The 22,884-nt window shown below is 35.1% G+C and overlaps 2 long non-coding RNA genes across 2 annotated transcripts; one reads left to right on the forward strand and one right to left on the reverse strand.

Annotated features, from left to right (window-relative positions):
- Nucleotides 1–736: 736 nt before the first annotated feature.
- LOC128214458 (uncharacterized) lies at nucleotides 737–3,532 on the reverse strand. The gene is made up of 3 exons (XR_008257923.1): nucleotides 3,002–3,532; nucleotides 1,639–1,845; nucleotides 737–1,157 (listed from the first exon to the last, which is right to left on the reverse strand). It is a non-coding gene; the product is annotated as an uncharacterized LOC128214458 (long non-coding RNA).
- Nucleotides 3,533–15,409: 11,877 nt separating this feature from the next.
- On the forward strand, nucleotides 15,410–22,271 carry LOC128213214 (uncharacterized). Its single transcript, XR_008257701.1, has 4 exons — nucleotides 15,410–15,606; nucleotides 17,816–18,119; nucleotides 18,375–18,552; nucleotides 18,914–22,271. It is a non-coding gene; the product is annotated as an uncharacterized LOC128213214 (long non-coding RNA).
- The last annotated feature ends 613 nt before the right edge of the window (nucleotides 22,272–22,884 follow it).

Below are 22,884 nucleotides of genomic sequence, written 5' to 3' on the forward strand. Positions count from 1 at the left end.
TAAAGTATGAGGGTAGTTGGTACAGTTTTCACTCATATTCAGATGATGGCTGATATTTGCTGATAAACATGTATCCTCTTAGCAGCAGGGAATAAGTAAATGACATAGGTTTAATGACCAATATTGGAGATGTGACCTTGACCTCCAAATCCAAAGGGGTCATCTGCTGGTCACCCCAAACCTAAATTTCAAGTTTGAAGGCCATGGGTGCAGACTTTGTCGAGTTGTCACACAGGCAAGCTTTTTGCGTTCAATGGTCTGTGACAAATCAATAGGGCTCACCTACTGGTCAGGCCCAACCCCAAAGTCAAGGGCCATGGGTGCAGGCTTTGTCCAGTCATTATTAGTACAACCTTTTAGCATTCAAGGTCACTGTGACCTTGACTTTTGACCCAATGACCCCTTAAATCAATAGGATCTAATAGTCAGACTTAGCCTCCATGTTGAGTTTGAGGGCCATAGGTGCAGGCATTGTCAACTTATCAGTCAGATGTATGGTTTGACACCTTCCTGTTCAAGGTCACTGTGACCTTTGACCATATTACCCCTAAAATCAAAAGGGGTCATCTGCTGGTTAAACCAAACTTTCATGTCAAGTTTGACAATAGGTCTAGGAATTGTAAAGTTATCACCCGGAAAAGCTTTGGTCTACTGTCAGACAGACGGACGTAGTGGCCAACATGTGCAAAGCAATATACTCCTCTTCTTTGAAAGGGGCATAATAAATTGAAATTGATTAAATATTTTTGTTTATTATGTTAATTAACTTACACTACATACAACAAGTACCATTTTGATATTTTCGAATGCTCATTTGGGCATGTACATGGGTTTTAATCTGACTATGAACATGAAACTACATAGTGATGTTCCCTCCTATCAATTCTAAATTTAAATAACCATGAGAAAAAAAGAATGTTTTCAGTGCACCATGAATAAATATGTCAAACAAAATAAATGTCAAGTTATTCAAGATTAATTTAACACTGTTCTTTTGATGATTTCCGTGCATTCCTGACTGCAGGTTTTTCCCATTTTCCCACACAGTTATTTCATATTGGCCTTACAAGGTCAGATCTCGAGTTGGGTCTTCATTTGCTGGACACTATCTCTTTATCTCCACAGAAAACACACTGGTGCAAGTTTCACTGCAACAACTGCAAAAAAAGTTATATTATATTCTAACTGAACTCTGCATCAATATTCAATTATTTTTTATTGGATTTAGGAAATGTCTTTGTTTTAAAGGGTACATATAAATTAATGCATTTTTTTTTCAATTTAATGCAGTATCATGCTGGACTCTTTGACATTGATGGTTAAAACAAAGAAGGCATATGATTTGTGTACAGATTAAACATTATTAATCATAAATGTGTTCTTTAATTAATAGACAAGTGGCAACAATTTCCCCAGTTAAAAAAGCTTACATTTGTATATCTGCAGATTAATCATTTGCATTTCTTTTGCTTTGATCATTTAAGTCAAATGAGTTGGACATGATAATGCATTAAAATAAGAAATATATTTTTGGGCATCAATCTATAGTGTGTGCCTTCAATCTAGAAATAAATTTCTTCTCAACAGATGCTAAATTATAAAAAAAATATATAAACCAAGATTTTGATTATGACATACCTGCATAGTTAGTGGTCTCCATAACTGCTCAGAAATGCTCCCTATGACAAACTAAGTGCTGGTGTATGGCTGGGTAATAGTGCTGCTCCAACCAATAGCGCAATTCTTCCTACAGGTGGACCAGCTCCTCAATATAGTTTCTGTCATGGCAGTGATAACAGTATGTAACATGCCCTTTTCTACTTTCCAGAGAATGAATCTTCCGATCTAAATTACAAATTTAAGAACAAATATATACATATGCACATGTAATGTTGTTAAAAACAAACCATTTAGATGCCACAAAACTATAAGATTTGAAAATTGAGCCAAATCAAAACATTTAGTCATTTAAAGCTGCACTCTCAAAGATTTACTGTTTTTACAACTTTTGTATTTTTTGTCTTGGAATGACCTACTTTTTTGCTAAAATATCTGCAAACCAGTGATATAAGACTACTGACAAAATATTAGATTGCAGACTTCCATATTTCAGGTCGAAAACAAAGGTTTAATGGCTTAAAGCGTTACTAATGGTTTAAGAAAAATGCATAAAACATTTTGAACTTAAATATAAACATTTTCTGAACATTTATTGTCAGCAATCTTATATGAATGGTAAACATGCATTTTCACATAAATTGGCCCGTTCCAAGACAAAAAATAAATAAAGTAGTCAAAACATTCAATCTGTAAGAGTGCTGCACTCTCAGTCACAGATTGAAGGTTTTGACAACTTCTTTTACTTTTTGGCTTGGAATAAGCTAATGAAAAGCAGTATGAAAACTGATGAAATAAGACTGCTGACAAAAGATAAGATCATGTTTTTTATATTTACATTTGTAACTATTGGTTTTATGGTTAAAGGCATTACTAACGCTTTACTAATAATGAGATTTTTGGCACAGAACATCATCTTTTGACCGTATTAAAATAAGAAAACAGCGTTCCAATATTTTCAGTTGTCTGAATTAATATAAGAAAGCAGCGATCCCCTTTTTCCAGTTGTCTGTTATGTCCAGTGTTCAGAAATTCGCATAAAATAATTCATTACAAGACCAAGAAATAAAAAAAGAGTTGGTAAAACAGACAATCTGTGAGAGTGCAGCTTAAACATATGATATGCATTATCAGCCAAGTGCAGACCTACTCACATCCTGGCTACACAAACTGTACATTCATCAGCTTTACTGATTCGAACCAGGCACATTTATATTGGTAGACTAGCATTTTACCATTCTGTGCTGGCCAGTAAAGTTCTCATTTGAATTAGAATTCAAAATGTATATACCTTTGTTCATTTTTTTTTGCCAACTCTGTTTCAACTGAACTTCCTAAATGAATGAGAAGTTTCAAAAAATAATTACAATATCTCAGTAAATACCTGCATTTATGTGTTTCTTGTGCAATCTGTCAGCTTTGGTAGGCTCAGGTTTCATTTTGTCCACCTCAATACTTGTAATCTTCTAGTCTGATGTACTGCCATCCAATTTTTAAGTCAGGTCAGGCAGCCATTTCAGCTTTGTTCCAGTTGATTGTATCAGATGATGTTAACAATACTAGCCTTGTATCCAGGCACTTCTCAATCTGAAAGTTTACAAAAGAACATGGCCTGTAATATTTAATAAAAAAAATCATAATTGTTTACTCCTGGATGATGGGTTCTAAAGTAAACCTTTGAGAAAAGATGCTACTGGTATGGTGCTTGAACCCACGACCATGTGAACACTTGCATGGAGATCTGTCAAACTGAGCTAACTGGGTAACTGATTTTTAGGCAGCTCCCAGCTTGGCTCTACAATTGACAGGTGCATTATACATTATAGAGACAATAAATCAAACACTTGAAGCACTAGTCCAAATAATAGTAACTTAACTGATCTTTTTACAAATTTTGAAATGGCATATCCTTCACATACATTTTTTTGTACCAAAAGTGGGTAGCTATTCCGATTGGGATTCCGGGTCAGATAATTATACATATCTAAAATATGAGTTATGTACACAAAAAATAAAAGCTGACGAATTATTATGAGTTTGATGAGTGTTTTTTCTTCATTTCATACTGTCAAAACATAATGATATAAACTGTTATACATGAAGATCACCTGCAAGGCTGCGGTGCATAGATTTACATAGATGTAAAATGGTTGTGTTTAAATGCATAAAATGCTTGTTTTGTGAAAAAAATCTTTGCACTTACATGGTAATAACTAAAATACGAATATAAACCTTTAATATCTATTTCAAACATATAATACTTATCTAACTACGATTTCAATATCTTTCAACCCCCACCCTGTTTTGCACAAACCCGATTAGACGTAAGGGATTGGAAGAATCCCATATAACACATCTATTCTTTTAGACTATTGAAGCATATATGTTCTTTTTTGATGGTTGAGATGTTTCAGGTTAAACAACAATTAAAAATGCGAAATAATTTTAGTGAATAATCAACTCTGAATTGAAAGTAACATGATGATGTTGTAGTGAAGGATTTCCCATATATATATATATATACATTTTTTTTTAATCGTAAAAAGAGTCCGTCAACGTACAAATATTTAGACTAAGAGATGTAGATCAGCTAGATGTACCTTCTAGTCCAAATAATTGTACGTTGACAGATTTTTTTTACGATTTTTGATACAGCAAATCCTTCACGTACAAATTGTTTTGTACGAAAAGTGGGTAGTTATTCCGATCGGGATTCCGGGTTAAAGCATATTGCATCTATAAATATCATAAAAACAAGAAATATTACCAGATAATGTTATTTTATATAAATTCCGTAACCAAAAAGTAATATCAAGCAAATAATTATGAGTTTGATGGTTTTTTCTTCATTTCATTCTGTCGAAACATAACAATATATACATGAAGGGCACCTGCAAGGCTTGCAGTTCACAATGTTACAACAATCGGAACATTTCGGCCATCAATTGTAACAACTCGCCATCTTCGGTAAGCTTCGAGATGGTCAATCCCTGTTGGATACTGGCTGAGGTGTTCGGCCAAGGCCGAGTTGTTACGATTGTATTATCTCGAAGCTTGTCGGAGGTGGCCGAATTATTACGATTGGGTCAAGTTGTTCCACTTGGCATAATTGTTGTCCGTGTCAGTCAACTTTCCTTTTAATGAAAAGGTGAATAATGTGTTTTAATGCATTAAATGCTTGTTTTTTTGCAAAATAGCTTTGCACTTCCATGGTAAAATATGAATATAAATCTTTACTTTATCAGTGTTAGAAATAGCCGCCTGCCCGCTTGCCCGACAAAGTTAAAATACGGTCGGGCAAGTTACTTTTGACAGCAACTTGTCCGCCGGGCAAGTTAAAAAAATCGCCGATGTTTATACTTTGAAACGAAACTCCGAATCACGTTTGTTAAACTAAATTTGATTGGTCGTGAAAGCGTCAAGCAAACCAATGGCATTTAGCGATACAAATTTGCGTATCATTGTAAACTGGTTCCCGCTTGTCTTCTATGTAGTATAGCGTAGTAGTCAGACGGGAACCAGCTTAGTATCATTATTGAAATATGCAAAATGGCGACAACTATCCTTTATTTACGAAAGGATATGTACCGGATTGCAAAAAACGGAAAACAGAAACCGAAAAAAATGAAAGGAAAAAAGAATATGAAGCTACGGGGAGGAAGCGTGATACAATCTTTTCATGATTATTGATAATACAAATGACACACAGTAAAATTGGTTGTTTATTTTGTTTTGTAATAGTCATTGACTGTCCTGATACTGGAATAGTTTCAATACCATAGATGTAAAACTGTTTGCAAATAGTCTCGGACTCCATATTAGTAATATATAGATTGATGGCTCATAGATTCTTTTCAGCTACAACTATCTTAAACATGTATTTAGCATACACTCAGTAGCATGGAATGAACTTTTGAAAAGCAGGTCCCATACATGAGCACTTAAGCCTAATAAAATCATAATATGATTAACAAAAAAATATTACAATGTACACATGTAGATAAAATGAAAATTTTCAAGCAAAAAAGTGGGTTTTTGTGAAGGCTTTTTTTAGTGCCAGGAGAGTGCCATAATGCAGGATTTTGCATCAAATTGTCGTCAGCTTCTAGGGGCCTAGAGCGGCCCCCAGACCCCCGGCAGTAAAGGGCACCTCGCTACGCGAGGTGCACCAAGTCGCTTCGCGACTTGGGGGCAACTTACACTTTGAAGGGGCAAGTTATTTCTTCAAGTAACTTGCCCTTTGGGCAAGTTACCTAAAAAAGTTAATTCTAACACTGCTTTATTATCCATTTCAACCATAAAATACTTCACTTAATACAATTTCAATATTTTTCAAACACCCCCTCTTTTTGCACAAAACCGTTTAGACGTTAGGGATTGGAAGAATCCCGTATAACACGTCTATTATTTCAGACTAATGTACATGTACCTCGGTCGGTGGAATTACCGAAATCCCGAAAATCCCCGTAAATACCGAAAATCCCTTCCATTCTCTGAGGTATATAGCGTTTTCTACCTCGGTCGGTGGAATTACCGAAATCCCGAAAATACCCGTAAATACCGAAAATCCCTTCCATTCTCTGAGGTATATAGCGTTTTCTTTAATACGCCCGGATTTACTACTTTATTGTGTTCGAATGATGTATGCCGTAATTGTTGGAGGTTGGAGAGGGGTGGGGAAGCCTGGGGAGGGTGGGGGTGGGGGTCGTGGTGACTAAAACCCGGGACCCCCTTTCATTTTCAAAAGTTCGTACAAAAGAAGAGTATGCGAGGAGGTTCTTACGCCGTTCCTTCAAAACTGCATTGTGTTTTAGTGGGTTGTATGCTGTATATCTTGGTATATCTCATTTCAAATTGTAGAGGTAAGGGAGGGTAGGGTCGTACCTTACCGTATACAAAAAAGTATGCGAGGGTGTGTACGCCGATATTTAATACTTCATTTTGGTCGTCCTGCCAAAGTTGTTGGTGGGTGGAGGGGGGTGTGGAAGTCGGACGAGGGGGATGGCTAAATCCCGGGAAGTCCTTTTAATTTCATATATGTTAATGTTTTAACGACTAGTTCAATATCACATTTTATTGTGTTTGATTGCTATTCGTATTTTCAGTATATCGTATATTGAATGTTTTAAAGGTGTATTATTTGTTATTGATATTTCCTGTAATAAGTTATCCGTTTATTTCGTTGTAAAGCGTCTTTGAACGTGTGGTTAAAAATGATGCTGTATAAGTTAATCGATAAAAAATAATTGTGTATTGTGAAGTTGTGTGTCGAGAAAGGTGAATAATTGGTATCAAGCGGGAGTTGATTATATTCAAAGTTAAAGTCAAACACGGTTTATTCTCTCATACCATAAACACGGCAAATGAGGTCATATACAAAACATATATACATGGCGGCAGATATAATGTAAATTTCTAAATACAATTCATATGATACCCAATACGAGTATCGGACGGTCATTCACATGAAGGCAGAAAACATTATAGTCAAATCACAATGAATAAGGTTGTATCAATAGTAGAAATATTACCTTTGAATCCCTTGTACATAAGAAAAAGAATATCTAACAATTGTGTGCCTAATTTATACAATTGTTCTTATGTGTATCATAACGATTTGTATGTGTCTCAACTGTTATGTGGAATCGCTTGGTATGTTTCATTGCACAATCTCGCGAAGACAGAAATGCAAATTGTACAATTTCACATAAATACCATCACTGTACCTAAATAAGAATCATCAACATATTTTAACATTTGTCATGACAATGATAGGAAAGTGTATTTAATGAATAAAGGCTTAATATAAGATTTAATATCATAAAGCATACTATTTAAATTCATACATGAAATATTCGTCTCAATATCGATATGGACATGTCATTGTGAGATATTGGTCCATGTCTGATACCTATCAGTAATGACACCCCGCTGTGACAGATTCTTATCGTGCGGTCAGTACTTGGAACCATGCTGTCACTGATGACTATAATACGATGTGTATTGAACCCCAATGGCGGTCAGGTTCAAAACGGGATGCTCCTGTGAACCAGAAATTAAATCTTGTATTTACACAAAGGAGTATTTGAAGATTAACTTTAAATATTGACTTATAATTATAATAGTTTTGTTCATCCTCACCTGATGTGAATATTTTTTGAATGTATTTATGATTCTATTTCATATTATGTATAACCTATGTCATACCATGTGTTTGTTTATTTATTATTCATTTGTGGTTAAGAAGATGATGTACGTTGTACAAGTCTTAATAAAATATCTGTTCTGTTCTATTTACACGAATTCTTAGAAACACTTCTTTCACAAGTATACGAGTATCAAAGGGACTCATTAGTCGGAGACTTTAACATTCGTGTCGGAAACAATGACGATTACATCGCTGGAGTTGACTGTATACCGGAAAGAGATATAATTGACTATCACATATCGCCATATTGCGATGCTTTCCTGGACTTTCTTCTTAGTGCTAATTTATGTATTTTAAACGGCAGAAATTGTATTAAAAATGATTATACAAGCATCTCAACAAAGGGTTGCGCAGTTGTCGACTATTGCCTAGTCCCATACGAACAGTTAAACCGTTATGAACATTTTAACGTAATAAGAGCAATATAGCTTTTACAAAAAAGCACCGGTATAAACACACTAGACCGAATTACAATTCCCGACCATTCAGTGTTACAGTGGACTTTGTCTATGACAAATTTTAAGAATGTTGATAGTATTAACACAAGTGTTGTTAATGGCAAGTTAAACAAAAGCAAGATAATACACGACCGACAGAATATTCCAGAAGTTTTTATGAACAATCATGATATGTATGAACTTCTTAAGGAAAAGATAAACCTGCTAGAGGCCGACAGAGATAGACAAGAACATATTGACAATTCTTATACTGAATTTCTGGATATACTAAACTCGCAGATGAAGACGCACTTAAACCCAAGGGAGATAAATCTCAATGTAAACAACACGAAAAATAAGCGAGTAAACAAACCTTGGTGGAACGAGGATTTGAGCGTTGAGTGGAAGGGTGTTTGCGTAAGCGAAAAATTATGGCTCAACTGTAAGATCAGATCTCAGAAAAACTTATTAAAAGCAATATTTATGAACAAAAGAAAACTATTTGACAAAAATGTTAAACGGAGAAAAAGGGCACACTGGCATGATGAACAAAGTAAATTATTAAAAGCTTGTGAAAACACAAATAAGAGCGATTTTTGGAAAGACATAGGGAAGATTGGTATCGGGTGCGAGCGAAATAAATCTATTCCGATTGAAGTCTTGCTAGCGGACGGTTCGGTATCGACATTACCTCAAGACGTCTTAAACAAATGGAAGAACTCTTTTGAAAAGCTATACAATGTACCAAATATTAATAACGAACCTGTAGTTATACAAAATAACTTACATGAAAACACTTTGAACACTCACTCACTGAACGATGGAATTCATATTTTGGAGATTGACAAAGCTGTGAATTCGTTAAACAAGAATAAAGCCCCCGGGCACGACGGTATACCAGCCGAGATGTTAAACAATAAATTGACTGTGTACTACTTACATGCCTTATTTAACGTCTGTTTTGACACAGGGACTGTTCCTAAAGCATGGACATACGGACTTATTACCCCAATCTTGAAAAAGAAAGACTCAGATAAACGTGACCCAGTTAACTACCGTGGAATTACAGTGACACCGGCAATTTACAAAGTATATTGCTCTGTATTAAATGATAGACTTACTAAATGGAGCGAACTAAACAATGCAGTATCTGACACTCAAAATGGTTTTCGGAAAAACAGAAGTACGATCGACCAGTTATCAACTTTAACTAGTATAATCGACGCTAGAAAAAAGACAAAGAAGGATACCTTTGTTGCATACGTTGACTTTTCCAAAGCCTATGACCGGATTAATAGAAGTAAGCTATGGGCTAAATTGGAAGGGAACTTCGGAATACACGGCAAAATGTTGACTGCTCTGAAGTCGCTTTACAAATCGGTCAAATGTGCCGTGAAACATACCAAGCGATTCCACATAACAGTTGAGACACATACAATTCGTTATGATACACATAAGGACAATTGTATAATCAACTCCCGCTTGATACCAGTTATTCACCTTTCTCGACACACAACTTTTTCACAATACACAATTAATTATTATTTATCGATTAACTTATACAGCACCATTTCTATATACACGTTCAAAGGCGCTTTCAACAATATAAACTGATAACTAATTACAAGCAATATCAATACAAAAGCTATTAAACAATCAGTGTACGACATATTAAAAATCAGAAAATCAATAAAAAAATATAATGTGATATCAATTGAATTACTGGTTTGAAGTTAAAACATTAAATATCAATATCTACGATAACAAAATAACTCAAGCCCATGTAAAGTACACAACTTCTGTGTATCTTTATTACCGTCTGCTGTCTTATCAGATCACACATTTAAGTGTCTTGCTGTGCGGTGTCATCCAATACAGTACAATTTTCATAAACGCAACTGAATGAATAAATCTTGTTATCATACTTCGTTGGTTTTGATTACGTTTAAGTCACCCCAACACCCCTCCATCGTATCCCCTTCCCCTCTCTACAACCAACTATGGCATACAAGCGATGACACTAATAATAAGTAATTACTCCCGGCGTACAAACCACCTCGCACACTCGATGTAAAATGAAAGGGGGTCCCGGGTTTTAGTCACCACGACCCCCATCCCCACCCTCCCCAGGCTTCCCCACCCCTCTACAACCTCCAACAATTACGGCATACAACATTCGAACACAATACAGTAGTAAATCCGGGCGTATTAAAGAAAACGCTATATACCTCAGAGAATGGAAGGGATTTTCGGTATTTACGGGGATTTTCGGGATTTCGGTAATTCCACCGTACCTCGGTTGGTGGAATTACCGAAATCCCGAAAATACCCGTAAATACCGAAAATCCCTTCCATTCTCTGAGGTATATAGCGTTTTCTTTAATACGCCCGGATTTACTACTTTATTGTGTTCGAATGATGTATGCCGTAATTGTTGGAGGTTGGAGAGGGGTGGGGAAGCCTGGGGAGGGTGGGGGTGGGGGTCGTGGTGACTAAAACCCGGGACCCCCTTTCATTTTCAAAAGTTCGTACAAAAGAAGAGTATGCGAGGAGGTTCTTACGCCGTTCCTTCAAAACTGCATTGTGTTTTAGTGGGTTGTATGCTGTATATCTTGGTATATCTCATTTCAAATTGTAGAGGTAAGGGAGGGTAGGGTCGTACCTTACCGTATACAAAAAAGTATGCGAGGGTGTGTACGCCGATATTTAATACTTCATTTTGGTCGTCCTGCCAAAGTTGTTGGTGGGTGGAGGGGGGTGTGGAAGTCGGACGAGGGGGATGGCTAAATCCCGGGAAGTCCTTTTAATTTCATATATGTTAATGTTTTAACGACTAGTTCAATATCACATTTTATTGTGTTTGATTGCTATTCGTATTTTCAGTATATCGTATATTGAATGTTTTAAAGGTGTATTATTTGTTATTGATATTTCCTGTAATAAGTTATCCGTTTATTTCGTTGTAAAGCGTCTTTGAACGTGTGGTTAAAAATGGTGCTGTATAAGTTAATCGATAAAAAATAATTGTGTATTGTGAAGTTGTGTGTCGAGAAAGGTGAATAATTGGTATCAAGCGGGAGTTGATTATATTCAAAGTTAAAGTCAAACACGGTTTATTCTCTCATACCATAAACACGGCAAATGAGGTCATATACAAAACATATATACATGGCGGCAGATATAATGTAAATTTCTAAATACAATTCATATGATACCCAATACGAGTATCGGACGGTCATTCACATGAAGGCAGAAAACATTATAGTCAAATCACAATGAATAAGGTTGTATCAATAGTAGAAATATTACCTTTGAATCCCTTGTACATAAGAAAAAGAATATCTAACAATTGTGTGCCTAATTTATACAATTGTTCTTATGTGTATCATAACGATTTGTATGTGTCTCAACTGTTATGTGGAATCGCTTGGTATGTTTCATTGCACAATCTCGCGAAGAAAGAAATGCAAATTGTACAATTTCACATAAATACCATCACTGTACCTAAATAAGAATCATCAACATATTTTAACATTTGTCATGACAATGATAGGAAAGTGTATTTAATGAATAAAGGCTTAATATAAGATTTAATATCATAAAGCATACTATTTAAATTCATACATGAAATATTCGTCTCAATATCGATATGGACATGTCATTGTGAGATATTGGTCCATGTCTGATACCTATCAGTAATGACACCCCGCTGTGACAGATTCTTATCGTGCGGTCAGTACTTGGAACCATGCTGTCACTGATGACTATAATACGATGTGTATTGAACCCCAATGGCGGTCAGGTTCAAAACGGGATGCTCCTGTGAACCAGAAATTAAATCTTGTATTTACACAAAGGAGTATTTGAAGATTAACTTTAAATATTGACTTATAATTATAATAGTTTTGTTCATCCTCACCTGATGTGAATATTTTTTGAATGTATTTATGATTCTATTTCATATTATGTATAACCTATGTCATACCATGTGTTTGTTTATTTATTATTCATTTGTGGTTAAGAAGATGATGTACGTTGTACAAGTCTTAATAAAATATCTGTTCTGTTCTATTTACACGAATTCTTAGAAACACTTCTTTCACAAGTATACGAGTATCAAAGGGACTCATTAGTCGGAGACTTTAACATTCGTGTCGGAAACAATGACGATTACATCGCTGGAGTTGACTGTATACCGGAAAGAGATATAATTGACTATCACATATCGCCATATTGCGATGCTTTCCTGGACTTTCTTCTTAGTGCTAATTTATGTATTTTAAACGGCAGAAATTGTATTAAAAATGATTATACAAGCATCTCAACAAAGGGTTGCGCAGTTGTCGACTATTGCCTAGTCCCATACGAACAGTTAAACCGTTATGAACATTTTAACGTAATAAGAGCAATATAGCTTTTACAAAAAAGCACCGGTATAAACACACTAGACCGAATTACAATTCCCGACCATTCAGTGTTACAGTGGACTTTGTCTATGACAAATTTTAAGAATGTTGATAGTATTAACACAAGTGTTGTTAATGGCAAGTTAAACAAAAGCAAGATAATACACGACCGACAGAATATTCCAGAAGTTTTTATGAACAATCATGATATGTATGAACTTCTTAAGGAAAAGATAAACCTGCTAGAGGCCGACAGAGATAGACAAGAACATATTGACAATTCTTATACTGAATTTCTGGATATACTAAACTCGCAGATGAAGACGCACTTAAACCCAAGGGAGATAAATCTCAATGTAAACAACACGAAAAATAAGCGAGTAAACAAACCTTGGTGGAACGAGGATTTGAGCGTTGAGTGGAAGGGTGTTTGCGTAAGCGAAAAATTATGGCTCAACTGTAAGATCAGATCTCAGAAAAACTTATTAAAAGCAATATTTATGAACAAAAGAAAACTATTTGACAAAAATGTTAAACGGAGAAAAAGGGCACACTGGCATGATGAACAAAGTAAATTATTAAAAGCTTGTGAAAACACAAATAAGAGCGATTTTTGGAAAGACATAGGGAAGATTGGTATCGGGTGCGAGCGAAATAAATCTATTCCGATTGAAGTCTTGCTAGCGGACGGTTCGGTATCGACATTACCTCAAGACGTCTTAAACAAATGGAAGAACTCTTTTGAAAAGCTATACAATGTACCAAATATTAATAACGAACCTGTAGTTATACAAAATAACTTACATGAAAACACTTTGAACACTCACTCACTGAACGATGGAATTCATATTTTGGAGATTGACAAAGCTGTGAATTCGTTAAACAAGAATAAAGCCCCCGGGCACGACGGTATACCAGCCGAGATGTTAAACAATAAATTGACTGTGTACTACTTACATGCCTTATTTAACGTCTGTTTTGACACAGGGACTGTTCCTTAAGCATGGACATACGGACTTATTACCCCAATCTTGAAAAAGAAAGACTCAGATAAACGTGACCCAGTTAACTACCGTGGAATTACAGTGACACCGGCAATTTACAAAGTATATTGCTCTGTATTAAATGATAGACTTACTAAATGGAGCGAACTAAACAATGCAGTATCTGACACTCAAAATGGTTTTCGGAAAAACAGAAGTACGATCGACCAGTTATCAACTTTAACTAGTATAATCGACGCTAGAAAAAAGACAAAGAAGGATACCTTTGTTGCATACGTTGACTTTTCCAAAGCCTATGACCGGATTAATAGAAGTAAGCTATGGGCTAAATTGGAAGGGAACTTCGGAATACACGGCAAAATGTTGACTGCTCTGAAGTCGCTTTACAAATCGGTCAAATGTGCCGTGAAACATACCAAGCGATTCCACATAACAGTTGAGACACATACAATTCGTTATGATACACATAAGGACAATTGTATAATCAACTCCCGCTTGATACCAGTTATTCACCTTTCTCGACACACAACTTTTTCACAATACACAATTAATTATTATTTATCGATTAACTTATACAGCACCATTTCTATATACACGTTCAAAGGCGCTTTCAACAATATAAACTGATAACTAATTACAAGCAATATCAATACAAAAGCTATTAAACAATCAGTGTACGACATATTAAAAATCAGAAAATCAATAAAAAAATATAATGTGATATCAATTGAATTACTGGTTTGAAGTTAAAACATTAAATATCAATATCTACGATAACAAAATAACTCAAGCCCATGTAAAGTACACAACTTCTGTGTATCTTTATTACCGTCTGCTGTCTTATCAGATCACACATTTAAGTGTCTTGCTGTGCGGTGTCATCCAATACAGTACAATTTTCATAAACGCAACTGAATGAATAAATCTTGTTATCATACTTCGTTGGTTTTGATTACGTTTAAGTCACCCCAACACCCCTCCACCGTATCCCCTTCCCCTCTCTACAACCAACTATGGCATACAAGCGATGACACTAATAATAAGTAATTACTCCCGGCGTACAAACCACCTCGCACACTCGATGTAAAATGAAAGGGGGTCCCGGGTTTTAGTCACCACGACCCCCATCCCCACCCTCCCCAGGCTTCCCCACCCCTCTACAACCTCCAACAATTACGGCATACAACATTCGAACACAATACAGTAGTAAATCCGGGCGTATTAAAGAAAACGCTATATACCTCAGAGAATGGAAGGGATTTTCGGTATTTACGGGATTTCGGTAATTCCACCGACCCTAGAAGTATCAATCTAGATCTAGGCCACACCACGTACATTAAATAAATTTCAAAACTCGGCGAAAATATTTTCATTCATTTTTTGGTCAGCCTCTTCCTCCATATCCATTGTTCAGCCCTTAGGTCTGCCTTTTAGTATTCAAGGAATTTGATTGATATGTTTCAAATGATGTATGACATCGTCCCAAGCATCTTCCAATCATCGGCCGGCAAGTTTCGGTGAGTGACTACTTACAATACTGTAGAGTTTTCGAACGAATTTAGTTTGTTCTTTATTTTGGTATCATGTTCTGATATTTCAAAAATGATATGTAGGAGCACATACAGTTGAAAAATTAGTTCGGTCAGTTATTAAGCTATAGATATCTTACTTTGTAGGAAATTAGAAGTTTTGTTGCTGTTATTATTTTCGTTCACGGTTCAGTTAATTTTTTTCCTATTGACAGGAGTCTAGCCAAAGAGCTTCAGCGAACACGTTATATATTACCTTTTTGGACGTTTAATGTGTTGTAAACATCAAAAAATAAATATCAATATTAAAGTTATGGAAGCCAGAACTAACAGGAGTCCTACACACGCTGTCACAGAAAAAAACAAGGACTATGAATGCGACTGACTCTAACGTCTATGTGTATAGTGAGTATTATTTTTGCCATCTAAAACGTGAAATTATTGTGCATCAGCTTTGTATAGCCTGTCGGTCTGTATTTAACTGCATTTAAACAAAACTGTGCAATATAGTCGCTGTTTACATCCAAGTCTAAAAATAGACGTAGAAAGTAGGTTAAAGTAGGGTTACTCAATAGACTGCGTAACTATTACAGTTAATTTAGGTTTGATTTGTGTATTAACTGTTTTTTATTGCAAATGCTAAAAATTCATGGTGTTGCAAGTATCGAGTGTGCAATTACACAGCTCAGAAAAATTTATTCATTTGTTTTGTTTAGGCCTGAAAAAAATACATTTGGCTCGGGTTACCCGACCCTACGTACGGTATCTATACATAGGCGCCGACCCTACCGTTTTTATAGTCAGTTTGAAAAAAAAAAAAAAACTGATGTGCGTTCATAGTGTAACGGTCCGCAGTAGGGGCGGATGTGCGTTCATAATAATATTCCGTGTAAAACGAAGTACGTTCGGTATACGTATGTAAACTTGGTTGGTAATATGCAAATAAGCAAAACCCGGTATCTGTTAGAATAGAGAAGTTCGTGTATATAAAGACCAGTGGACCCCTTCAGGGTAGATCATGCTTTTCTCTGAAGGGATCTGTTGGTGTTTCATTGGCGTCGCACGTTACAGTAGTTTAAAACCTTAAATGCTTATACAGAAGATAACTTTAAAACCATTCTCCAATGATGAAAATGACATTCCTATATAAAGCCTAATAAAATAAATAAATAAAAAAAGATAAATACCCTACCTATTTTTTAAAAGGATGTAACCCTAACCAAACAATTATTTTTTTAGGCCTTATTGCCCACCAAAGGAAGCAACACTTTCAAATAATTCAGTTCTTTTCCAAGAACTCAAAAAAGGTCAAGATCACTTTATTGGGAGATTTCAATTATGATCAAAATGAAAGGGCTTCTATTGCACACTTATATCATACCAATTTCAATCTACGCCAGTCAATAGATTCAGTTACAACTGATTATGGCTCATATTAATACCATATATACACAAACTTGGATTCAACTTGTTTAAGATCTTACGGCACTCTAGAATCATACTTCTTTGATTACATACCATTGTACCTGTACTGAAAGTAGACTAAATTTTAGTTAAATGCTTTAATATGATTGACAGTAAGTTACAAACTATGCTTCTTTGACTGAAAAAAGTGCTCACAAAGGTAACAATGCACCTGCCTGACTAATATAATAACTAGGTGTTTACACAATACCACATTAAGAAGTCAGGGATGCGATTTGTCCGCGGATTCGCCGAATTCCGCGGATCTTATGGCCCCAGAGACCCCTTCCCCCCCCCCCCCCCCAAAAAAAAATTACCCGGAAAAAAAATATTTGGTAGCTTTCAGTTGTTTAAGTTAATATTCAAGTTTGCTTCAAATTTAAAGTCAGGAGAGCCCTCAAAAGAGCTTCTAAAAAGCCATTTTTTCTTCTACAGCAGTGCGCTTTTGGCCCAAAAACCGCCCCATAAACCTATGGCCAAAATGTTTCAGCCCTTCGGCTGCCAGGTCAATCACATCCCTAAGAAGTCTGTATGAATATTTAACACCCCTGACATTGAAAGTTCCTCCTTTAAACATGACTAATAAATAGAGTAATATTTTCTTCTTATCAAAACTGATATTGTGCAAAACAATGTTAGATGTTTTTGTGTATCAATGACTAGGTAAAGCCCTCACTGGGGGCTGTATTTATTAAGCAACTTTGATTGAAGCCAGTGGTCGAAATTAGCACCAGCCCACAAGCCCTGCACTGGTAAAATGACTTCCGGGCTTGCTCAAATTCTGAATTTTATATAGCACGGCTTGTTCAAAAATATGATTCCATGCAATAGCATAAGAATTCGGGCTTGTTCATCCAAAAGTCTAATTTCGATGACAAGGATAAGGCTAAGATCAATACTGAATACTGGCTCTGGTCTCAACATTTGTCACTGTATAGCAGCACTATTAATTCAACCGTTATTTTATCATTGTTAATTATCATTTTGAATTATTGATTGGAGTTGTTTTAATTTTTTCCAGCATCTGTAGCAAAGTATTGACGCACTACAAATGAACCTTATTCTTCAATTTCCATATAAAAAAATCATTAAGCTGATCAATTGATAAAATAGACATCGCCATTTTAAAATGAAACATATGTATTTGCAGATGAATTCCGTCAATGAAGCCTTTGAAAAAAGAGGGCCATACCCCAGTCTTTGCCTGTGCGAATGTGGTGTACCACAGGAGGTCAGATGGCATTACATGATGGAATAACATTTCTTACCAAATTCAGCAGGTCAAAAGTGCTCTTTACCATCCACAGACAGTATTTGGCAGACTAGGAACAAGAAATTCGGTTTGGTTGTGCATGAACAGCAAATGCATCCAGTGCTGGTTTGTTAACATGCAGGGGCTGCCACTGTCTTCCTTAAGGATAACAAGGATGTCAGTTTCCTGCAAAATAATCCAGGTATGGAATCTTTCATATATCATACATTTTTTAATCCATTTTACCTTCAAATATAAATTTAACTACTGAAAAATATCTAACTATCAACTTGCTGATATATCAGTTTCTAAGTTTGCCCTAAACTCTTTCACACAGCCACCACTTACATGTATATAACTTTGCTTTTGTATAGTGCTAGTACATATTTTTTTGTGTTTCTCTGTTAATGTAAATCACTGAGTTTATTAAGCATTTCCTTCTTGTCTTCTATTGCAGGAAGAACCCCAGGTCTTACTGTTCAAGACGCAATGAGGTTGTGACCATCAGGCTCAAAGCTGTGGAGAAAGATGTCTGGCTGTGAGACATACTGATGTTATGCTTTACTGATGTTGTTGCCAACAACTACAAACCATTCACTATAACTACCACAGCGAACAATGTACTGATAATGCAGGTGAATATAATTTTAGAATAACCATCAGATATCTAGAAAATTTAAGCTGAGTGTCATTTATTTGGTCCAAAAGCCTATGATCTTTTGTCAGATCAATAATCATACTTAAAACAACAAGCATCAATGTTGTTTGAAAACTTTTTTCATTTTTGTTTCATTCAGCTTAAGATTTGTGTTTGTCTAGATGATACATCATACATTTTAAAGAAAAAAAAACACTCGTTGCCAAATACAATACATTCTTTATTTTGTCTCTAATTTCAGCTGTATTTCTTATTGATTGTTTAAAATATGTTAGTTGATAGGTATTTTGAAGTATTCAAGGTTTGAATTTATAATTAGCATATGTGAACATTTGCAGAAAATCTGAGCTACCTTTGTGAAAGAGGCCAAGAGAGGATTTGATGGTGGAGTTTCAGATGACACAATGCTGACTGTTTCCACCCAGCTGATTTTGCTTCCTACAGGCAACAGAAGGAAGTCTTCACTTTTATTTTAAACAATTCAGTTTTAATGCCACCAATTTGTCAAGATAACATGTAACTGAACAGATTGAAATTACACCAACTTCCTTCATTAACACAAACTATCTGTGTACCTGGACCATCAGCTTGAACAGTATACTACTTCAACTACCATTTCCTCATATTCAAACATTACTAGAAAGGTCTGAAAGGCAATCATACTAAATGAAGAATGATAAACTCCTCTGTTATAAATTCTGCTGCAACTTGAGATGACCAGTATGTACAGACAGTGCCAAATTTATTGCATTTATTACTTGTGTCTTATCTGACAGTGCTTTATGCATAGATATTGTACTTGAAGTTAACTATGATTTTATTAAGATGCGATTTTTCACTCTGTATTGATGTTCACATACTTCAATTTCTGTTGCCATACCAGTGTCACTAACAGATAGTCTAGATGAATTTGTTTTTATTTATTTCTACCACTGTTGTCTATGAACATTTTCATATCATATAGTTAGTACACTTCATTATATACAGGGCAGTCAATGTCTTATTTCAGATAACAACTCAGCAATAAGCCTCTTGACATTTCTGCTTTGAATTGTCTATATATTTTTCATTTCTTTTTAAGTTTGAAGTCTAATCACTGTTAAAAAACAGGCTCATCTTATGGCTGCCTAGAAATATCTTCCAAATTGATAATTAATTAAAATAACAATAACCTAATGCCCTTATGGAAACATATTCCAAACATTCCTTAACAGCTATGAAATTATTTTTGGACAAACCTTTTTGCAGTTTACAGATTTTTCCCCAACCAAATGCACTGCTTAACCTATAAATAAGTGATTTTTAGCTCGACTATTCGAAGAATAGGTGGGCTATACTACTCGCTCCAGCGTCGGTGTCCGGTTAAAGTTTTAGGGCAAGTTGGGATTTTCATTTTTAAGTCCAATACCCTACATTCAATTGACTTAATACTTCACGAAGTTGTTCAGGGCCATCACATGATGAGGTTAGTTAACTCCATATTATTCTTTAAACAGATTAAGGCCCCTGATTGACTATGGAACTTAGGTTAAAGTTTTAGGGCAAGTTGGAATATTTATTAATAACTTCTATATCCTTTGTTCAAATGACTTAATACTTCACACAGTTCTTCAGGACCATCACACAATGAGGTTACATAACTCCATATTATCCTAAATACAAGTTATGGTCTCTGATTGACTTAGGTAAAAGTTTAAGGGCAGGTTAAGTTTTAGGGCAAGTTGGGATTTTCACTGAAAACTCCAATACCATTCATTCAATTGACTTAATACTTCACACAGTTGTTCAGAGCCATCACATAATGAGGTAAGATAACTCCATATTATTCTTTACACAGATTATGGCCCCTGATTGACTATGGAACTTAGGTTAAAGTTTTTGGGCAGGTTGGGATATTGTTTAATAACTTCTATACCCTTCATGCAATTGACTTAATACTTCACACAATTGTTCAGGACCATCACCCAATGAGGTAACATAACTCCATATCCTAAATACAAGTTATGGCCCCTGATTGACTTAGGTTAAAGTTTAAGGCAAGTAAAAGTTAAGGGCAAGTTGGGATTTTAATAAAAAAACTTCTATGCACTTAATAAAATTCAAAATTATTCACGACCATCTTACAACAAGAAACATAACTCCATTTTAAGCCTTAATACAAATTATGGCCCTTGATTTTTTTTTGATTTTTGTTTAATTTCCTTCTTAACCACATTTTCATAATGGGAAATCAAGTTATTTAAATGACTTGCGTCATTGTTTGGGCGGGCTGGTGGGAGGGCAGCATCAAAGTCAACTTATGTATCGAATAATTTCAGTTAGGTTTGACATAAAGAGACCAAACTTGGTATTATTACATCGTTATTGTATTCTAGGTCAAAGCGGCATAGTCGAGCGCGCTGTCTTACGACGGCTCTTGTTGACATATTGTAATCATTTTCACTCATTGCATATTTTTTCTGCTACAATATTATAGCGTTTTCATGTGTATCATTTAGATTCATTGTTTTCACATTATTACTTCACTCATGATTCAGTGCTTATCTCATTTTATGTAAATTTCTTTTTGTTCAATTGTAAATAATGACAAATGCTGCTCAAAAGAGTGTGATAATGGATATACTCTTCTTGTCATTCATGTTATTTGATAATTGTCAGCTGCGTCATCTTCCATGAATTGCATTACTTTCACTTTGCCTCAGATTTAATAGTATGTGTGGTGGTTTTATGTTGTTGCTTTTAGAACAGGGGTTATTTTGATAAGCCAAATATCCTGTACATTATCATTTCGCCAAAGTAGTTCATTATAGATTCATATATCACTATAACACTACAGACTGGTTAATTGTAATGGTAAACAATTTTTCAATTATTTTAAAAGAAATCCATCCATTGATATAGCCTTCATATTACACCATTGTTTCCTAGTGCTTTACCTTGCATTTTTGTCATTCAGGCATGGTTGAAATACATTTCAAGGGACTAGACACCAGATGATACCATTGCAAGATGAAAAATAACTGTCCAAAACTTGTGTCATTCATATCTTATTGTACATTTTAATTGAGTTTTTGGACCGAGTAAATTCCATTTATTTAAAAAAAAGCTTCTGAGTGTGTCTTGTAAAAATCACAGGACCCCTACATGCTATTCTTTAGTGTATACACATTGCTGAGACAGGGATAGAAATATTTATTTTTTCATTTACAATATTGCATTTTTTTTTACCTCATACTAGCCCTAACTCATAAGTTCAGTCTGTTGGAAAAATTGAACTTACTGATTTTGGTACTTTTGGTTCACCCCCAATTGATCTTATAAACCCTGGTATAATATTGATAATTATGGAGAAATAAAGACATACTTTGTAAGTAATATTAATTGGAATCAACTACAGACCTATTCAGATTATGAAATAAAATACTGCATAATAACTTTTATTTAATCATAGACCAACTATAAAAACGCACAAAAGAGAATGTTTCCTTTTCATATATCTTGTTCTTTTTTCTGAAATTAAACTGCTGGTTTAAGGCATTGGTCTAAGACAGGTGTTGTTGACTGTTGATATGTAAATTTAACCAGCTACGATAACAACATCATATGCATACACCACTGTCAGCATTTTAACTGCTACAGCTAATGAAGAACCTCCAATAGCTATACTCTTATATTAGCTGCCATTTATAAATCATATTCAACATTTTATTGTTTTAATCGTATACCCATAAATTGCAGTTCACCAAAACTGACTCCCTTATAGTAATCGTATACCCATAAATTGCAGTTAACCAAAACTGACTCCCTTATAGTAATTGTATACCCATAAATTGCAGTTCACCAAAACTGACTCCCATATAGTAATTGTATACCCATAAATTGCAGTTCACCAAAACTGACTCCCTTATAGTAATTGTATACCCATAAATTGCAGTTCACCAAAACTGACTCCCTTATAGTAATTGTATACCCATAAATTGCAGTTCACCAAAACTGACTCCCTTATAGTAATTGTATACCCATAAATTGCAGTTCACCAAAACTGACTCCCTTATAGTAATTGTAAACCCATAAATTGCAGTTAACCAAAACTGACTCCCATATATTAATTGTATACCCATAAATTGCAGTTAACCAAAACTGACTCCCATATAGTAATTGTATACCCATAAATTGCAGTTCACCAAAACTGACTCCCATATAGTAATTGTATACCCATAAATTGCAGTTCACCAAAACTGACTCCCATATATTAATCGTATACCCATAAATTGCAGTTCACCAAAACTTGCTCCCATATAGCAATCGT

This window comes from Mya arenaria, chromosome 13 (genome assembly GCF_026914265.1).
Source record: "Mya arenaria isolate MELC-2E11 chromosome 13, ASM2691426v1".
Classification (NCBI taxonomy): Eukaryota; Metazoa; Mollusca; class Bivalvia; order Myida; family Myidae; genus Mya; species Mya arenaria.